Source organism: Heptranchias perlo, unplaced genomic scaffold, assembly GCF_035084215.1.
Source record: "Heptranchias perlo isolate sHepPer1 unplaced genomic scaffold, sHepPer1.hap1 HAP1_SCAFFOLD_417, whole genome shotgun sequence".
Taxonomy (NCBI): domain Eukaryota; kingdom Metazoa; phylum Chordata; class Chondrichthyes; order Hexanchiformes; family Hexanchidae; genus Heptranchias; species Heptranchias perlo.
This window is the reverse complement of record NW_027139429.1, coordinates 104,549-124,774: the sequence shown is the minus strand read 5'-3', so window position 1 is coordinate 124,774 and position 20,226 is coordinate 104,549. Positions and strand designations below refer to the sequence as shown.

The 20,226-nt window shown below is 46.2% G+C and overlaps 2 non-coding genes across 2 annotated transcripts; one reads left to right on the top strand and one right to left on the bottom strand.

Moving 5' to 3' along the window:
• Window positions 1–743: 743 nt before the first annotated feature.
• On the bottom strand, window positions 744–817 carry trnat-agu (transfer RNA threonine (anticodon AGU)). Its single transcript has one exon. It is a non-coding gene; the product is annotated as a tRNA-Thr (tRNA).
• Window positions 818–11,048: 10,231 nt separating this feature from the next.
• On the top strand, window positions 11,049–11,142 carry trnay-gua (transfer RNA tyrosine (anticodon GUA)). The gene is made up of 2 exons: window positions 11,049–11,085; window positions 11,107–11,142. It is a non-coding gene; the product is annotated as a tRNA-Tyr (tRNA).
• Window positions 11,143–20,226: the final 9,084 nt, after the last annotated feature.

Genomic DNA, 20,226 nt, shown 5'->3' with positions numbered 1-20,226 from the left:
CAGGCTTCGTTGAACGGCCACGGATGATCAAACCTGGAACACCGGCAGTGAAGGGTAAAGATGGAAAGACTGAGACGGGGGGAGTGGCGAGAGGGTGGATTTGGAATTCCTGAGCGACCGCACTGCGCATTTTCCAGATCTGCTTGGAGCACCAATCCCTTCAATTCATCACTTACAGGGACAATTCGATTCGCGGTTTCTTTTCCCTGAGCTTGGCGAGATCTTAAAAATTGAAAGCGACCAATATCAGAGCGAACCTCGTCACCGACATGATCACAGATACAGAGCGGCCACACTCTGCTTCAGTGAGGGGAAAACCCAGAGCGGTTTCAAGGTTGAATGTAATTGGAAGCAAAGCTCGTTCAATGAAAGTGCAGGTCATTGAGGTGCCTTTAAAGTCCTGATTGTTTGAACTGAATTTCTTTCAAAAGCGCTTGAGATTCAGGTGGAGTGATTTGGGGACTCCTTTTCCCTCTTCGCAAAACTTTGAACTGCAGATCAAGATCCAAAGTCCAGGGCTAAATTAGGGTTTCTCCAGGGTATGAAACATCGAATCAAGAATTATACCCCCACCTCAACGAGCCCAGAAACAAGAACGTGTCACGGACACATTCCATGAGAGGGCTGTCTGTATGATGAAAAGGCATTTTTGAAAAGATCTCCTGATCAGTTCCGTGTTGGATCCTGAACAAAACACAGCACTGTGTGCTTCTCAAATTCACTAAACACCATGAATTACACAAAGGCACCGCTGGGAGTTGAACCCAGGATCTCCTGTTTACTAGACAGGTGCTTTAACCAACTAAGCCACGGTGCCAATTCATGGTACTGTTTCCCACCTCCTCTCATTAATATCTATCAGCTACACGTCACATTCTGTTGTGGGTTCAGACTGTTTGATCTTTGTCCATTTCGCTTGCCCGTTTCCCTGTGAATCCCGATACTGACTGCGTTTCAAGCTGTGTTTATCTTTCTGTGTCCATCAGTGCTTTGATAGACGAATGAATATTTGTGCTTGTGTTTGTTTGTTACTTTAAATAAATTAGGGATGGACAATTCTCGCTCTGACACTGAAGAACTAATTGAACAAATTTCACAGTGAAGTGTTGTTTGTTGTGGTGCTGAAACTAAAAAAAATCGTAAAAGGTGCAAAGAGGGAAAACGAGAAAAACTTGTGAGTGAAATTAAGGACAACTTTCAAGGTTTTTACACGTATATTAAGAGAAAGAAGGGTGACTAAGAGTAATGTGGGCCCCTTAAAGACAGATGGAGGTGATATTGTAATTGAAAATCAGGAAATGGCAGACTTGCTAAATACTCACAGAAAAGCATGAGGATAATATAACAGAGACACGAGGAAAACTGAAAATAAATCAAGGGGATTCAGTGTAAGTAAAATAATGGTAATGGAGAAAATAATTAGACTAAAGATAGACAAATCTCCAGGACCTGATGTTTACCATCCCAGGGGACGAAGGGGAATAGGTGAGGAAATTGTACATGCTTTAGTCATGATCGTTCAAAACTCTCTTGATTCAGGAATTGTTCCATGGATTGAAAAAATTCAAATGTCATTCCATTAATTAGGAAAGGTAGGAGAGATAAAACAGGAAATTTTCGACCTATTAGTCTGACGTCTGTTGTGGGGAAGTTACCAGAATCTGTTATTAGGGAAAGAATGACTGAGCACTTGGATAAACATGAATTGATCAGAGAGAGCCAGCATGGATTTGTAAAGTGTAAGTCTAACGAAAATAGTTGAACTTTTTGAAGATGTAACTAACGTGGTAAATGATGGAGTGTCTATGGGGGTTATGTGTATATTGACTTCCAGAGGCATTCGTTAAGGTTTAACATCAGAGACTGTTCTCATTTCTGTTGACATGTGGAATTCAAAGCAACCCATTGACATGGGGAGGGAGTTGGTTTGGAGGTAGGAGACAGAGAGTAGGGTTAATGGGTATGTACTCAAATTGACAGGATTTGATTAGTGGTGTCCCCCAGGGATCTGTTTTAATGAGGCAGATAAAGGAATAGAGAGCGGTATATCCAGGTTTGTTGATGACACCAAGTTAGGAGGCACAGTGAGTAGTGTAGATGGGAGCATAAAGTTGTAAAAGGAAATTGATAGATTCAGTGAGTTGGTAAAACTGTGTCAGATGGAGCTTACATAGAATTACATAGAATGTACATCACAGAAACAGGCAATTCGGCCCAACTAGACTATACCGGTGTTTATGCTGCAGACGAGCCTCCTCCAACCCCTCTTCATCGAACTCGATGAGCAAACACGAATATTCCTTTCTCCTCCATGTGTTTATCTCACTTCACCGTAAATGCATCCATGATATTCGCCTTAACTACTCCTTGTGGGAGCGAGCTGCACATTCTAACGCCTCTCTGGATAAATATGTTTCTCTTGAATGCCAGATTGGATTTATTGATGACTATTATATTCATGGCCCTAAGTTCTGACGTCCCCACTCCCAAAAGTACAAACACCTTATCTACATCTGACCTATCAAACCCTTGCATAATCTTAAAGTCCTGTATCAGGTCACCCTCAGCCTTCTCTTTTCTATACAAAAGAGCCCCAGACTGTTCAAAGTTTCAATCTGGGGAAGTGTGAGACCATCCACTTTGGCCCGAAGCAAGATAAATCAGAGTATTTTCGAAATGGTGAGAAGCCAGGAACTGTGGGTGAGCAGAGATACTTCGGGAAATCAGGAAGAGTTGGCAGACAGGTGCAAAAAATAATTAAAATGGCTAATGGAATGTCGGCCTTCATCTCAAGGGAACTGGAATTCAAAAGGGTGGAAGTTATGTTAGAATTCTATAAACTCTGCTAAGGCCACATTTAGAGTACGGCATTCAGTCCTGGGCACCAGACCTCAGGATGGATATATTGGCCTTGCAGGAGGTGCAGCGCAGAAAGACCAGAATGATACCGGGGCTAAAATGTTTAAATTATGAGGGCAAGTTGCGTGGACAAGGTTTGTATTTCCTCGTGTTTAGAGGATTAAGTGGTGATGTAATTCAGGTGTTGAAGGTGATTCAATGATCCAATGGTGGGTGTGTGAGTTGGTGCTGAATCGGTCCCCTTCAGTGAAGAGAGGGTCAGCGGGCGCCTGACAGACACGGCTCGGAACGGGACTCGCTTCTCTCCGGCGGCAGCGGCTGGTTTAGAGAGATCTCTCTGTCTGCTGCTGTTACTCCGCCTCCCGCACTCTGGGAGAACCGCGGAGCTCGGTCCTCATTTTTCTCTTATGGATCCGGCTCCATCCGTTTACTGTTGACGGGAGTGCGTCTGATACCAAGTCAGTCAGAAGCGGGTGCAAATCACAACATAGGCACAGGCCCAAGGACTGGGGACTGGTTTGATATTGGGTCCTTTTTAAGGGACAGGCTGTAGAATGTTTGTATAATAATAATGATCAGAATTAACTTTGATACAATGAAGTTTTTTTCAGTTATTTCCCATTTCCACCCTCACCAGTTTTATACAGTAACAGGTAACAATGTTTGAGGGATGTGATGTCCAGTGTTGGTGGAATCAGTGTGATTTAACTTGATACATTGAAGAATCTCTTGTCTATCCCAGGCTCTTACCTTAGGTTTAGACCCTCACCTGGTTTAAAATCGGTCACTCACTGATATAAATAAACCAGGAACAATCCCGAAACCTCAGCGGGGATATTTGTTCCGATACTTAGTGACCGGCTCGTTCGACCTGCTCATTTCGTGAACTCGCTGGTGTCTCAGCACGTGTGATGACTGAGTGAATCCCTTCCCACGCACGGAGCAGGTGAACAGTCTCTTAACCAATGGGCATGCGTTGATGTGTCAGCAGTTCATTTCTGCTTTTAAGCTCTTCTCACAGTCACTGCATTAAAAGGTCACTCAATCGTGTGAACAAGTTAATGTTTCAGAAGGTGGGATGATCGAGTGAATCTCTTCCCACACACGGAGCAGGTGAAAAGTCTCTCCCCAGTGTGAGTGCGTCGATGTCTCAGCAGTTCGTTTCTGATTTTAAATCTCTTCCCACAGTCAGAACATTTAAAGGTCACTCAGTGTGAACTCGCTGGTGTTTCAGCAGGGTGGATGACCAAGCGAATCCCTTCCCACACACGGAGCAGGTGAACGGCCCCTCCCCAGTGTGAGTGCGTTGGTGTGTCAGCAGATTAAATTTGCTTTTAAACCTCTTCTCACAGTCAGAACATTTAAAAGATCTCTCATCAGTGTGAAGTCGCTGGTGTCTCAGCAGGTTGGATGACTGAGTGAATCCCTTCCCACACACGGAGCAGGTGAACGGCCTCTCCCCAGTGTGAACTCGCTGGTGTTTCAGCAGGCTCGATGAATCAGCGAATCCCTTCCCACACACGGAGCAGGTGAACGGCCTCTCCCCAGTGTGAACTCGATGGTGTGACAGAAAGTGTGATGACTGAGTGAATCCATTCCCACACACGGAGCAGGTGAACGGCCTCTCCCCATTGTGAACTCGCTGGTGTGTCAGCAAGGTGGATGAATGAGCGAATCCCTTCCCACACACTGAGCAAGTGAACGGCCTCTTCCCAGTGTGAACTCGCTGGTGTGACAGAAAGTGTGATGACCGAGCGAATCCCTTCCCACACACGGAGCAGGTGAACGGCCTCTCCCCATTGTGAACTCGCTGGTGTGTCAGCAGGTTGGATGACTGAGTGAATCCCTTCCCACACACGGAGCAGGTGAACGGCCTCTCCCCAGTGTGACTGCGTCGATGAGTTTCCAGCTCTGAAGGGTAACTGAATCCCTTCCCACAGTCCCCACATTTGCACGGTTTCTCCGTGGTCCGTGTGTCCGTGTGTCTCTCCAGGTTGGATGATCAGTTGAAGCCTCGTCCACACACAGAACACGTGTACGGTTTCTCCCCGCTGTGAATGGTGCGGTGTTTTTTCTGGCTGTGTAACTGGTGAAAGCTCTTTCCACAGTCAGTGCACTGGAACACTCTCACTCGGGTGTGTGTCTCGGTGCTTTTCCACTCACACTGATGTTTGAAATCTTCTCCCACAGATAGAACAGACAAACATTTCTCCTTCCACATTCAAAGGCCGACGATATTCTGGTCCTGATGAATCGAGTGACTCTGTCAGATCTTGACGTGATCTTTGGTTTGAGTTTCCCTCTGTAAATCCTCCCCTGTAAAAGGAGTTTATGAAAGTTATCACTGGAAGTACAGGATGGAAATTCAGATCAGATAACTCTACTTTCTATGGAACATTATTTCCTCTCTCATTCCTCAAAGCTGAAAATCCCCTGTCCCACACACTCTCCCTCCTCCCTGTGCTGAAATCCAAACCCATCGCATCATCTTTCAGTGGCCCGAAACCATGAGTGAAAGGGTGAGAGAGTGTGAGAGAGTGTGAGAGAGAGAGAGAGTGAGTACCGCAGTGGGCTCAGTGTGGAGAATGAAGTGGGGCAGGTGGAGCATATTTCATTGGGGCAGCAGTGATCATAATTTCAATCGGTTTAGAACAGTTATGGAAAAGGACAGGGGACAGTCAAATGTGAAAATTCTTAACTGGAGGAGGGCTAATTCCAGTGAGTTGAAAATGGATCTTGTCCAGGTGGATTGGAATCAAAAATTGGCAGGCAGAACAGTAATTGAACAGTGGGAGGCCTTCAAGGAGGAGTTGGTTTTGGGTGCAGACTGGACAGATTCCCACGAGGAGGAAAGGAACAGCATCCAAAGCAAGAGCTCCCTGGATGACTGAAGATATGGAGATCACCATTTCTCCTTCATTTACAGACGCTCCCTGACCGATCACCATTTCTCCTTCATTTACAGACGCTCCCTGACCGATCACCATTTCTCCTTCATTTACAGACGCTCCCTGACCGATCACCATTTCTCCTTCATTTACAGACGCTCCCTGACCGATCACCATTTCTCCTTCATTTGCAGACGCTCCCTGACCGATCACCATTTCTCCTTCATTTACAGACGCTCCCTGATTCGATGAGTCACGAGGTTTGACGCTGACAGTGCGCATGCTCGGAGGCCGCGGGCCGTGTGTTGAGTTTCGGGTCTGATCTAAACCGGAGCCCCCGGAGTGTAGAGAGAGAGAGGAGAATGTTCACTGTTTGATATTCGGGCCCGGGGCCGCACTCGGGGTTTGTGAAGCCCCCGCCCCCTCCCCCGGGGTTTATTAACCCGCTCCCCCCGCCCATCTCTCACCTGTTGCCGACACGATCTCGGCCTCACTCCCCGCCCGCCGCGCATGCTCAGCTCACACTGCCCGGGTGATTGACGGGTGCTCCGGACCAATAGGAAGAGGGGAGAGGGGCTGGAGGACCGAGCGGGCGGTTGGTCCTCCAACCAATGGGAGTGGGTGAGTGGCGGGACTTGCGGCACCGAGTGGGCGGGGCTGAGCCCGGATCTCCCTCATTGGCTGAAACTCTGCATCAATTTTAAACCTGATTGATGTCAAACTCGAGGGAAAAACTGGACTTCAATAAAGGACAAAGAGGAGGGAATATTGGAGGGAATAACACAGTGTAGGGATAAAATGGATTAATTCAGGACAGACAGCAGGGAATATTGGAGGAAATAACACAGTGTAGGGATAAAATGGATTAATTCAGGACAAACAGCAGGGAATATTGGAGGGAATAACACAGTGTAGGGATAAAATGGATTAATTCAGGACAGACAGCAGGGAATATTGGAGGGAATAACACAGTGTAGGGATAAAATGCAATGGATGTTGTGAAGATGGATTGTTAAAAAGTGTTTGATAAGATTCCGGACAGGAGGCTTGTTGATCAGATTAAAGCTCACCGTATTACAGGGAGTGGGTCAGTGTGGATGGGAAGTTGGATAAAGGGCAGACTATTGGTTAATGGATGTTTTTCAGACTGTGGGGATGTAAATGGCCATCTCCTCCATTAGCAGTGTTGGGACCATTGCTCTTGTCAACATAGAGCAATGACCTGGGCTTGGGTACAAGGGCATAAGATCAACATTTCCTGACAACACCAAGATCGGGAGCATTAAGAACTGTGAAGAGGAATGTTAGCAACTTCAGTGTGACATCGCAACATTAGGAACAGGAGTAGGCCATTCAGCCCCTCGATCCTGTTCCACCATTCAGTGAGATTGGTGTCAGTGACTGTGGGGTTGGTTTATATCAGACAGGAGGAGATTGGTGTCAGTGAGTGTGGGGTTGGTTTCTATCAGACAGGAGGAGATTGGTGTCAGTGAGTGTGGTGTTTTTTTTTTATCAAAGTGGAGGTGATTGGTGTCAGTGACTGGGTTCAGGATTTGGAATTAGCCATTTAGCCCCTCAATCCTGCTCCGTCATACAATTGGATCAGGACTAATCTGTACCACAACTCCATTTCCTCGCCTTTGCTCCATATCATCTTCAGTAGCTTCATCAATGACCTTCCCTCCATCATAAGGTCAGAAATGGGGATGTTCGCTGATGATTGCACAGTGTTCAGTTCCATTCGCAACCCCTCAGATAATGAAGCAGTCCGAGCCCGCATGCAGCATGACCTGGACAACATCCAGCCTTGGACTGATAAGTGGCAAGTAACATTTGCGCCAGACAAGTGCCAGGCAATGACCATCTCCAATAAGAGAGAGTCTAACCACCTCCCCTTGACATTCAACAGCATTACCATCGCCGAATCCCCCACCATCAACATCCTGGTGGTCCTCACTGACCAGAAACTTAACTGGATCAGCCATATAAATACTGTGGCTCCAAGAGCAGGTCAGAGGCTGGGTATTCTCTGGCGAGTGACTCACCTCCTGACTCCCCAAAGCCTTTCCACATCGACAAGGCACAAGTCAGGAGTGTGATGGAATACTCTCCACTTGCCTGGATGAGTGCAGCTCCAACAACACTCAAGAAGCTCGACACCATCCAGGACAAAGCAGCCCGATTGATTGGCACCCCATCCACCACCCTAAACATTCACTCCTTTCACCACTGGTGCACAGTGGCTGCAGTGTGTACCATCCACAGGATGCACTGCAGCAACTCGCCAAGGCTTCTTCGACAACATATCCCAAACTCGTGATCTCTACCATCTAGAAGGACAAGATGAGCAGGCATATGGGAACAACACCACCTCTCCAATTCACACACCATCCCGACTTGGAAATATATCGCCGTTCCTTCATCGTCGCTGGGTCAAAATCCTGGAACTCCCTTCCTAACAGCACTGTGGGAGAACCTTCACCACACGGACTGCACCAGTTTAAGTAGGCGGCTCACCACCACCTTCTCAAGGGCAATTAGGGATGGGCAATAAATGCTGGCCTCGCCAGCGACGCCCACATCCCATGAACGAATTTTTAAAAAATCCCTTGCAACCCTCACACAACAAAAACCTTTCAATCTCAATGATGAAAATTTCAGTCGAGCCCCAGCATCCACAGCCTTCCAGGGAAGTGAGTTTGTAATTTCCACAACACTTTGTGTCAAAAATTGCTACCTTATTTTGCGCATAAATGACCCAGCTCTAATTTTAATATTATCAAGAAGGTGGCAGATGGAGTATAATGTGGGGAAATGTGAAATTATTCACTTTGGTAGGAAGAATAGAAAAGCAGAATATTATTTAAAAGATGAGAGATTAAGAATTATTGGTGTTCAGAGGGATTTGGATGTCCTTGTACACGGATCACATAAAGTTAACATGCAGATCCAGCAAGCAATTAGGAAAGCAAATAGTACGTTGGCCTTTATTGCAAGGGGTTTGGAGAATAAGAGTAAGGAAGTCTTGCTGCAATTATATCGGGCTTTGGTGAGACCACACCTGGAGGACTGTGTACAGTTTTGGTCTCCTTACCTGAGGAAGGATATACTTGACTTCGAGGGGGTGCAATGAAGGTTCACGAGATTGATTCCTGGGATGAGAGGTTTGTTGCATGTGGAGAGATTGGGCCGAATGGCCCTACATTGTCTGAAGTTTAGAAGAATGAGAGGTGATCTCATTGAAACGTCAAAAAATCTTCGAGGGCTTGATAGGGTAGAGGCTGTTTCCCCTTGCTGGAGAGTCGAGAACCAGGGGGCATAGTCTCAGGATAAGAGATCGGCCATTTAGGACTGAAATTAGGAAATATTTCTTCATTCAGAGGATTGTCAATCTTTGGAATTCTCTACCCCAGAGGGCTGTGGATGCTCAGTCATTGAGTATATTCAAGAATGAGATTGAGAGATTTTTGGACACCAAGTGAATCAAGGAATCGGGCAGGAAAGTGGAGTTAAGGTAGAAGATCAGCCATGTTCTTACTGAATGGCAGAGCAGCCTCGAGGGGCCGTATGGCCCACTCCTGCTCCTATTTCTTATGCCCTCTTGTTCTGAATTCCACCCCCCCCCGCAAGAAGAAATCATTTCTCTGTATCTACCTTATTGAATTCCTTTATTATTTTAAACACCTCGATGAGGTCACATCTCAATGTTCTAAACTCATTGGAATAAAAACCAAGTTGATGCCACCTATCCTCATAATTTAACCCTTTTAACCCCGGCATCATTCTGGTGAATCTGCACTGTACCTTTTCCAAGGCCGATTTATCTCTCCCTCGGTTCGGTGCCCAGTTCTCCAGGTGGGGTCTGACCAAGGTTCATTACAACTGAAGCATCACTTCTGTATTCCAACCCCACTCGAGATAAAGGTCAACATTCAATTAGACTTGTTGATTATTGTCAAGATTTGTAAGGTATTTGCAAAGGATTCGAGGGGATCTTGGAGTTGGGATTTTTCTTTATTCTGTCCACTCAAGGAGTTTGATAACAGACTTACTCCTTTGAATTTAGTGCTGGATTATTCAGCTGTGATGTGTTTACTTGTTTGTATTTTGTTAAATACATTTGCTGAGTGTATTTAAATTGAAGACGAGATTCCCAGGCCTGATGCTCTATTCACACATCGAAGGTGAGAGAGATGCTGTGGGACACACGATAAGTCCAGTCGCTGAAAGTGATTCACAGACTGGGTTTTGTGTTTAGTGATCCCGGGTACATTACTGATACCTTCCCTGGATCCCAAGGCTGGGAGAGGCACTCGGGAAGGACCGGGGAGCTGGGACTTGGCCATGAGAGTAATTGAAGGTATGAGAACTGAAATAATCTGCAGTGAGAAAGGAGAAAAGGCAGAATAATCGGTAATGAGGACATCAATTAGTCTCTTATCTTGAATTCATCAAGTAATTGACCCATTCTGTTTGAAACAAAGTTGATTTATTTGACATCGATCCAGAATATTGAATTTCAGCCCAGTTATAGCGGTTATTAACATCAGCAGAAAGAAATCCCAACTTCCAGAATGATGTTCTGCTGCTGAAACCCTCATCCGTGCCTTTGTTTACCTCCAGACTCGACTATTCCAATGCTCTCCAGGCCCGGCCTTCCACTTTACACCCTCCGTAAACTTGAACCCACAATCTCCAGATCAATAATCAGTCCCATTATTCATTGTGTCACTGGCCCAGGCTGTGGAGAACACGGAGCAGCTCCCACTCCCACAGCACTGCGGTATGAGCAGGTACCGAGTCAGCCTCAGTCATGAGCACTGGAATCCACGAGTCCGGGTGTGTCAAAGGTGCACGGTGAACAATCACCAAAGTGAAACATTTTTGCCGCTTCCCTTCGATACCTCAGCTGGTCGAGCGACAAGACTGTCGTGGAAAATAAGACAAAGTCATCCTTCCGTCATTTGTTCAATTCCTGCTCGAACGAGAACGTGTGATTTTGCAATAAGCAGCAATTAGTTCAAGGTCGCTCTCTTAACTTTACAGGCACCTCACAGATTAACATGTTGCCATGAAGGCACAGGATGCCTCTTTTCCTTTCTCAAACCTGAAAACTTTCTGTGTCTGCCCAAACAAGGCTGCTCTGCCTCTGCTCACCAGCAGGGAGCGCTTTTGAGCAGCAATACTTCAAAACACTCAGCTCTCGCTTTCAGGCAAAAGAAGTCTTCGATCAGCACCGGACTCCACGAGTCTGAACGTGTCAACGGGCGCACGGTGAACAATCACCAAAGACAGCACTTCCCTTCGATAGCTCAGCTGGTAGAGCGGAGGACTGTAGTGAATAAAACAAAATAAAGTCATCCTTAGGTCGCTGGTTCAATTCCGGCTCGAAGGAGTGAGTGTGATTTTGGAATAAGCACCAATTACCTCAAGGTCACTCTCTGAACTTCACAGGCAGCTCACAGATTAACATGTTGCCACAGGACACAACTTTTCCTTTCCAAAACCGAAAAGCTTTCTGTGTCTGCCCGAGCACGGCTGTTTCACTCGAGCATTTCCCTCTGCTCACCAGCAGGGAGTGCCTTTGAGCAGCAACACTTCAAATCGCCCTCAATTTCAGCCAAAATGGTCTTCGATCAGTCAGTCAGTCAGGGCTCTCGCTGCTCCTCGAGCTCGGGCGGCTGTTCCTTTCCGGTGACCTCGTCTTCCTTCCGAAGGCTCGGGCTCTTCTCAGCATCACTCATGATTACTGCGGCTTCCCGTTCTGCTGTTCCTCACTTGCTGATGCTCGATACCGCCGATTGGAGCAAAGTATTTAATATATTCAGGGAGCGGCAACCCAAGGCAAGATTTCTCTGCTGGTCTTGGAGCAGCTTGAAGGCGAGTGTGAGGCAGGAACTGTGAGGGGCGATTTACAAACAGCAAACGAGGAATTAGCTCAACTGGTGGAGCGCTCACTTGGCCTGTGAGAAGTAGCGGGATCGTTGATTATATTCTCCACTCACCGTTTGTCTTGGGGCAATTATACAGAAACAAGAGTGTTGTCAGTGAGTCCATCGCCCATGGACTTCCTAAACTTCACTGTGTGTTTGGGTACAGAGAGATCAAGGGGCAGCAAATCTTTTGATGTGCTGCAGGAAGCAAAAGTTCTTGATTTTGCTGTGCAGCAAAGATGGAAAGATGAGGTGAGAGATGGAAAAAAAGCTTCGTAATCCTTGATGCTTTCTCTGAAGATTGAATTCAGGACCTTCAGATTATGACACTGATGCACTGCTTGCTGCACTGAGAAGGCACTTACCAGGTATGGAGCCAGGCAGCACCACCAAGTCGGACAGCTTGCAAGGTATTGAAGGCCATCAAATTTTGCATTAAAAAATCCAAGCCAGGTCGGAATCGAACCTAATGCGTTATCCATTGCACCACTGGCCCAGATTATAACGAATTAGTAGCAGTGGGAGGCAGTGGGCATGGCGGAGGTACTAAATAAATACATTGCATCTGTCTTTCCCAAGGAAGAAGACACTGCCAGAGTGTCACTGAAGGAAGATGTTGTAGAGATACTGGATTGGCTAAAAATTCATAAAGAGGAGGTACTGGAAAGGCTGGCTGTACTTAAAGTAGATACGTCATCTGGTCCGGATGGGATGCATCCTCGGTTGCTGAGGGAAGTAACGGTGGAAATTGCAGAGATACTGGCAAAAAACCTCCAAACATCCTTAGATATGGGGGTGATGCCAGAGGACTGGAGAATTGCAAATGTTACACCCCTGTTCAAGAAAGGGTGAAAGAAAAAATCCAGCAACTACTGACCAGTCAGTTTAACCTCGGTAGTGGAGAAAGTTCTAGCAACGATAATCCGGGACAGAATTAGCAGTCAATTGGACAAGGATTAGGGAAAGCCAGCACGGATTTGTTAAAGGCAAATCGTGTTTAATTAAATTGATACCGTTTTTTGATGAGGTAAAAGAGAGTAGATGAGGGCAATGCAGTTAATGTGGTGTGTATGGACTTCGAAAAGGCGTCAGATAAAGTGCCGCAAAATGTGTTTGTCATCAAGATTGAAGCCCATGGAATAAAAGGGGCAGTAGCAGCATGGATACAGAATTGGCTAAATAACAGGAAACAGAGTGTAGTGGTGAACGGTTGTTTTTTGGAATGGAGGGAGGTGTACAGTGGTGTTCCCCAGGGGTCGGTGCTGGGACCACTGCTTTCCTTGATATACATTAATGACTTGGACTTGGGGATACAGGGCACAATTTCCAAATTCTTGCTACCAAAATGCTCCACTTCATTGTCATCTGCATTAAAATTCATTGGCCAATTATACACCCATTTTGCAAGTTTATTGATGTATTTTGTATTTGGTCGCAATCTTCATCAATATTATCCAAACTCCACCCCACCCCGCCAATCTGGTGTCATCTGTAAATTTTGAAATTGTACTTCCGATTCCCGAGTCCAATTCGTTGATGTGAATTGTGAACAGTGGTCCCAGAACCAATCCTTGTGGAGCCCCACTTTCCACCTTATACAGTGTGAGTCGCTACAATTAACCCCACTCTCTGTTTTAGAGCAGTAGTCAAGAGAAACTTCTTTACATCGGGAGTAGGCAGTCTGTGGAATTCACTTCCACGGTTAGTGTTTGGGGCACACAGTTCTGTAATGACAAGTGGTCCTCATGTTTTTATCCAAGACAGGCCTCAGCCCAGTCATTTACTCTAAATGTTGGTGCAATAGTTCAAGCTCAGAGGTGCCAGGGATCGGGAGCAGCAGTAGCTGTAAATAAAATCTAAATGTAAGTAAATACCAATATAGTTCATCTTCATCTATTTCTAGTTTAATAACTTTTGCTGAATGTGGCCCAGGCCAAGTGCCAGGATATCGGGTCAGGTTCACCATAGGAAATGAGTTTGACATCCCTGAGATAGACAATGTGAACCGGATTACCCTCATCCACTAACACAGCAACTTCTTCAAAAAACTCAAGCAAGTTTGTCAGACACCATTTTCTTTCCCAGAAGCCGTGTTGAGTATCTCTAATGGCTCCCTTCTCTTTCCCCGTGATCATAAACAGCATCTCTTAGGATCCCTTCAAGCATCTTCCCTCTGATCGAGGTCACACTGATGGGCCTGTCATTCCCCGGCTCTGATTTGTCCCCTTTAATGAAAATGGGAACGACATGAGCTCCCTTCCAATCTCAGGGGACAATCCCTGACTCTATTGAGCTGTTGAAGATACAGGCAAGGGGCTCACAGAGCACCCGTCCCATCTCTTTAAACACCCGGGGGTGGATATCATCTGGACCTGGAGCACAATGCATTTTGAGAGTTCATATTTTATCCAAAGTGACATCCCATTCTATTTTAATATTTATGATGTTATTGTTGACAGCACATCCCACAGCTGGAATCTGAGCCTCATCCACAGGAGTGTAGACTGATGAGAAATAGTCATTCAACAGCTCTGCCATAGCCCGGGAATCTGTCCTGAACTGTCTTTCAGTGGCCCGAAAGTATCTTTAATGGTCTTCTGACTCCTGACGGAGCTGGAAAGACATTTGCTATTATTCTCAGAATTGGGCACCATCTTCTTTTCCAAAGATCTCTGAGCTTCTCTAATGGCTGCTTTTGTCTCCCTCGATTGTGGGTGATATTTGACCCAATTCTCCTGTAAACTGAATTCATCCTGATCCGATCTGGGTTCAATGTAAGACAGTTCGGGGAGTCAGGAATCATTCACCGCTCGACACCCACTGAGAGGTAAAACCCCAGACGGTTCCTTAGTAAGGATTCCTCTGGTACCTCAGCATATCTTTGTCAGCTATCTTACAGTCCACTCCTGGAGGCCCCACTCCCTGAGCCTGCAACCTTCAGCAGGGTCAGTGGTGGAGTTCCGCAGTGGGAGTGATCCCAGAGTAACTGTCGGGATCGCCCCCACCCTGTGGATGGTCCGGATCGTGTATTTTTAGTGATCCTGGTGTCTAACACGCACACATCAATAAAACCGGGAATTCTGGAAACACACTGCAGGTCCTTCTTTATCTGGAGATCGAATGACTGTTGTATAATTGTACCAGCAGTTAACAGGCTCCTGGGAACTCCTCCCTCTGCTATTTTCATGCAGACTTTAACCCATTTATTTTAAACGGGTTTATTTTAAATGAGTTAACGCCTGCCTTAAATGGTAGACTCAGGACTGTCACACAAACAGGTTAAATCTTCATAGAATAATTACCACGGTCATTTTTAAACTGGACGCCGAACGGTGACTTTTCTGTCAGTGAAGAGAGACGAGAAAGACCAAAGTGCCGTTTGCCCCTCTCAGTGTGGCCCTGAAGGACTGTGTCCAGGCTGAAGTTCTGTTCCCACCGGACGATCCTCCCCCAAGATTGTCCTTTCTGAGCTCCAGTCAGGTGATGCTAAACACTCAGGTGGGAAAGACCAAAATCGACAACAAGGCGATTAAAACAAAGCTGATTTATTTAACAGATATCCAGAATATTAAACTCCAGCCCAGTTATAGGGGCTATTAACATCAGGAGAAACAAACCCCAACTGTCAGAATGAACATGGTTCAGTCCTGGATGGGATTAACAGCAGAATCCAACCCCTGCAGTCATATGTGAACTCGCTGGTGTCTCAGCACGTGTGATGACTGAGTGAATCCCTTCCCACACACGGAGCAGGTGAACAGTCTCTCCCCAATGGGCATGCGTTGATGTGTCAGCAGTTCATTTGTGCTCTTCTCACAGTCACTGAGTTAAAAGGTCACTCAATAGTGTGAACAAGTTGATGTTTCAGAAGGTGGGATGAATTAGTGAATCTCTTCCCACACACGGAGCAGGTGAACAGTCTCTCCCCAGTGTGAGTGCGTCGATGTCTCAGCACATAATTTCTGATTTTAAATCTTTTCTCACAGTCAGAACATTTGAACGTCTCTTATCAGTGTGAACTCGCTGGTGTGACAGAAGGAGGGATGACCGAGTGAATCTCTTCTTACACACGGAGCAGGAGAACGGCTTCTCACCAGTGTGGGTGCGTTGGTGTGTCAGCAGGTGGGATGATTGAGTGAATCTCTTCCCACACACGGAGCAGGTGAACGGCCTCTCCCCAGTGTGAGTGCGTTGGTGTGACAGCAGAATAGTTTTGCTTTTAAACCTCTTCTCACAGTCAAAACATTTAAAAGGTCTCTCATCAGAGTGAACTCGCTGGTGTCTCAGCAGGGTGGATGACCGAGTGAATCTCTTCCCACACACGGAGCAGGAGAACGGCCTCTCCCCAGTGTGAATGCGTCGATGAGTTTCCAGCTCTGAAGGGTAATTGAATCTCTTCCCACAGTCCCCACATTTCCACGGTTTCTCCGTGGTCCGGGTGTCCTTGTGTCTCTCCAGGTTGGACGATCAGTTGAAGCCTCGTCCACACACAGAACACGTGTACGGTTTCTCCCCGCTGTGAACGGTGCGGTGTTTTTTCTGGCTGTGTAACTGGTTAAAGCTCTTTCCACAGTCAGTGCACTGGAACACTCTCACTCGGGTGTGTGTGTCTCGGTGCTTTTCCACTCACACTGATGTTAGAAATCTTCTCCCACAGACAGAACAGACAAATGTTTCTCCTTCCACATTCAAAGGCCGATGATATTCAGGTCCTGATGAATCGAGTGACTCTGTCAGATATTGACGTGATCTTTGGTTTGAGTTTCCTGTCTGCAAATCCTCCCCTGTAAAAGGAGTTTATAAAAGTTATCACTGTAAGTACAGGATAGAAATTCAGATCAGATAACTCTACTTTCTATGGAACATTCTTTCCTCTCTCATTCCTCAAAGCTGTAAATCCCCGTCCCACACACTCTCCCTCCTCCCTGTGCTGAAATCCAAACCCATCGCATCATCTTTCAGTGGCCCTAAACCATGAGTGAAAGGGTGAGAGAGGAATGTGAGAGTGAATGTGAGAGAGTGTGAGTGTGAGAGAGTGAGTGTGAGAAAGTGTGAGAGAGTGTGAGTACAGCAGTGGGCTCGGTGTGGAGAATGAAGTGGGGCAGGTGGAGCATGTTTCAGTGGGGCAGCAGTGATCATAATCTCATTAGGTTTAGAACAGTTATGGAAAAGGACAGGGGACAGTCAAATGTGAAAATTCTTAACTGGAGGAGGACTAATTCCAGTGAGTTAAAAAGGGATCTTGTCCGTGTGGACTGGAATCAAAAATTGGCAGGCAGAACAATAATTCAACAGTGGGAGGCCTTCAAGGAGGAGTTGGTTCAGGTGCAGAGTAGACAGATTCCCATGAGGAGGAAAGGAACGGCATCCAAAGCCAGAGCTCCCTGGATGACTGAAGATATAGAGATCACCATTTCTCCTTCATTTACAGACTCTCCCTGACTGATCACTGTTTCTCCTTCATTTACAGACGGTCCCTGACCGATCACCATTTCTCCTTCATTTACAGACGGTCCCTGACCGATCACCATTTCTCCATCATTTACAGAAGCTCCCTGATTGATCACCATTTCTCCTTCATTTATAGACGCTCCCTGACTGATCACCATTTCTCCATCATTGATAGACGTTCCCCGACCGATCACCATTTCTCCTTCATTTACAGACTTTCCCTGACCGATCACCATTTCTCCTTCATTTACAGACGCTCCCTGACTGATCAACATTTCTCCCTCATTTATAGACGCTCCCCAACCGATCACCAATTCTCCTTCATTTTCAGACGCTGCCTGACCGATCACCATTTCTCCTTCATTTACGGACTTTCCCTGACCGATCACCATTTCTCCTTCATTTACAGACGTTCCCTGACTGATCACCATTTCTCCTTCATTTTTGATGCTCCCCGACTGATCACCATTTCTCCTTCATTTATAGACGCTCCCTGACCGATCAACATTTCTCCTTCATTTACAGACTTTCCCTGACCGATCACCATTTCACCTTCATTTACAGGCGCTCCCTGACCGATCACCATTTCTCCTTCATTTATAGATGCTCCCCGACTGATCACCATTTCTCCTTCATTTATAGATGCTCCCTGACCAATCACCATTTCTCCTTCATTTACAGATGCTCCCTGACCGATCACCATTTCTCCTTCATTTACAGACGCTCCGTGACCGATCACCATTTCTCCATCTTCACAGACACTCCCTGACCGAACACAATTTCTCCTTCATTCACAGACGCTCCCTGACCGATCACCATTTCTCCTTCATTTACAGACACTCCCTGATTGTCTCCATTTCTCTTCATTTACAGACGCTCCCTGACCGATCACCATTTCTCCTTAATTTACAGACGCTCCCTGAACGATCCCCATTTCCCCTTCATTCCCCGGCGGGTAGTGAGGGGGGGATAATGTTCACTGTTTTATATTCGGGTCTGGGGCCGCACTCGGGGTTTGTAAAGCCTGAGCCTGGGCCTGAGCCCGGACCCGGGCCCCGGGGTTTATTGAGCCTCTTGCTCCGATCCTCTGACCTGCACCGAACGCGCTCCTCCAGCAGCCTCGACTGGCCGCGCATGCTCAGGACACACTGACCGGTAATGAGTCACTACTGCGCCTGCGCTCTGGACTCCACTGATTCAGATAGGGCACAATCTGAACCGCGCTGCATGCTGGATGATACAGCCGCCATTAATGATCTTCATATCAGGCCGAAAAACAAAGACATTGGAAGCAGGGCGAGCGCTTTTGGACCAAGTAAAAAAAAATAAACTGAAAGCCCAGCCCTTCGTGCCATTTAAACCGGCACAAACACACAGCATAGAAGCCCCCCCCCCCCACTTTGGTGAACTCCAGATAATATTTTTTTCATTTACTTTTATTAATTTCGTTTTATTAATTGTTGCAACTGACGGGTTCAATAAATGTTTATTTTCCAAATGCACCACAGGACCGTCAGTTTCACCATTAACCCCGCCCTGGTGATTAAGGAGATATCCGGACCAATTGGAGCAGCAGGAATTTATCGGAATTTCCAGTAATGAGTGGGGTGCCGCAGCGATCAGTGGTGGGGCCTCAACTATTAACAATATATATTCATGGCTTGGATGAAGGAACAGGGTGTCTTGTGGCCAAATTTGTTGATGATACAAAGAAAGGTGGATAAGCAAGTTGCGATAAGGACACAAATTGTCTGTAAAGAGATATTGACAGGTTAAGCGGATGGGCAAAAAATTGGTGGATGGAATATAATGTGGGAAAATGTGAAGTCATCCCCTTTGGGAGGAAAAATAAAAAAGCAAAATATTATTTGAATGGAGAAATACTACAAAACGCTGCCGTACAGAGGGACCTTGGTGTCCTCGTACATGAAACATAAAAAGTCAACATACAACTGCAGCAGGTAATCCGGAAGACATCCGGAATATTAGCCTTTATTTCCAGCAGGATGGAGTATAAAAGCAGGGAAGTCATGCTACAACTGTACAGGGTGCTGGTGAGACCATATCTGGAGTACTGCGTACAGTTCTGGTGACCTTATTTAAGGAAGGTCATACTTGCATTGGAGGCAGTTCAGAGAAGGTTCACGGGGTTGATTCCGGCGATGGAAGGGTTGTCTTACAAGGAAAGATTGAACAGGTTTGGTCCATAATTATTGGAGTTTAGAAGAATGAGAGGAGATCTTATTGAAACATGCAAGATTCTGAGGGGACTCGACAGGGTTGATGCTGAGAGATTGTTACCCCTCATGGGGGAATCTAAAACTCGGGGGCATAGTCTCAGAATAAGGGGTTGCCCGTTTAAGACGGACATGAGGAGGAATTTCTTCTCCCAGAGGGTTGTGAATCTTTGGAATTCTTTACCCCAAAAAGCTGTGGAGGCTGAGTCATTGAATACATTCAAGGCTGAGTTCGAAAAAAAATTTGATTCGCAAGGGAGTCAAAGGATATGGGGAAAGGGCGGGAAAGTGGAGTTGAGGTAAACATCAGATCAGCCATGATCTCATGAAATGGTGGTGCAGGCTCGAGGGGCCGAATGGCCGACTCCTGCTCCTATCTCTGATGATCTTATGGTCTTATGGTAAATTGACTGGAGGGATGAGAGAACAGTTGGTCCTCCAACCAAGCGGAGTGTGAGAGGGGCGGGAGTTGCGGCACCGAATGGGCGGGTCTAAGCCCAGATGTCCCTCATTGACTGAAGCATCATTTTAAAAAAATAATTTATCTTAAGCTCCAGGAGAAAACACGACCTTTCTGTTGTGGCTTGAAACAGATGAAACCAGATGAGATGGAGCAAACATTTCAACATTTGTTGGAAAAACACATTAATTAAGAATAGCCAACATGGATTATTTGAGATAACTCGAGTATACTGATAAAGGGGATGTAGTGGATGTTGTGTAGATGGATTGTGAAAAGGTGTTTGATAAGATGCCGGACAGGAGGCTTGTTGATAAAATTAATATCCACGGTATTAAAAAGAATGGGGCAGTGTGGATAGGAAGTTGTGTAAAGGGCAGAAAACAGAGAGTAGTGGT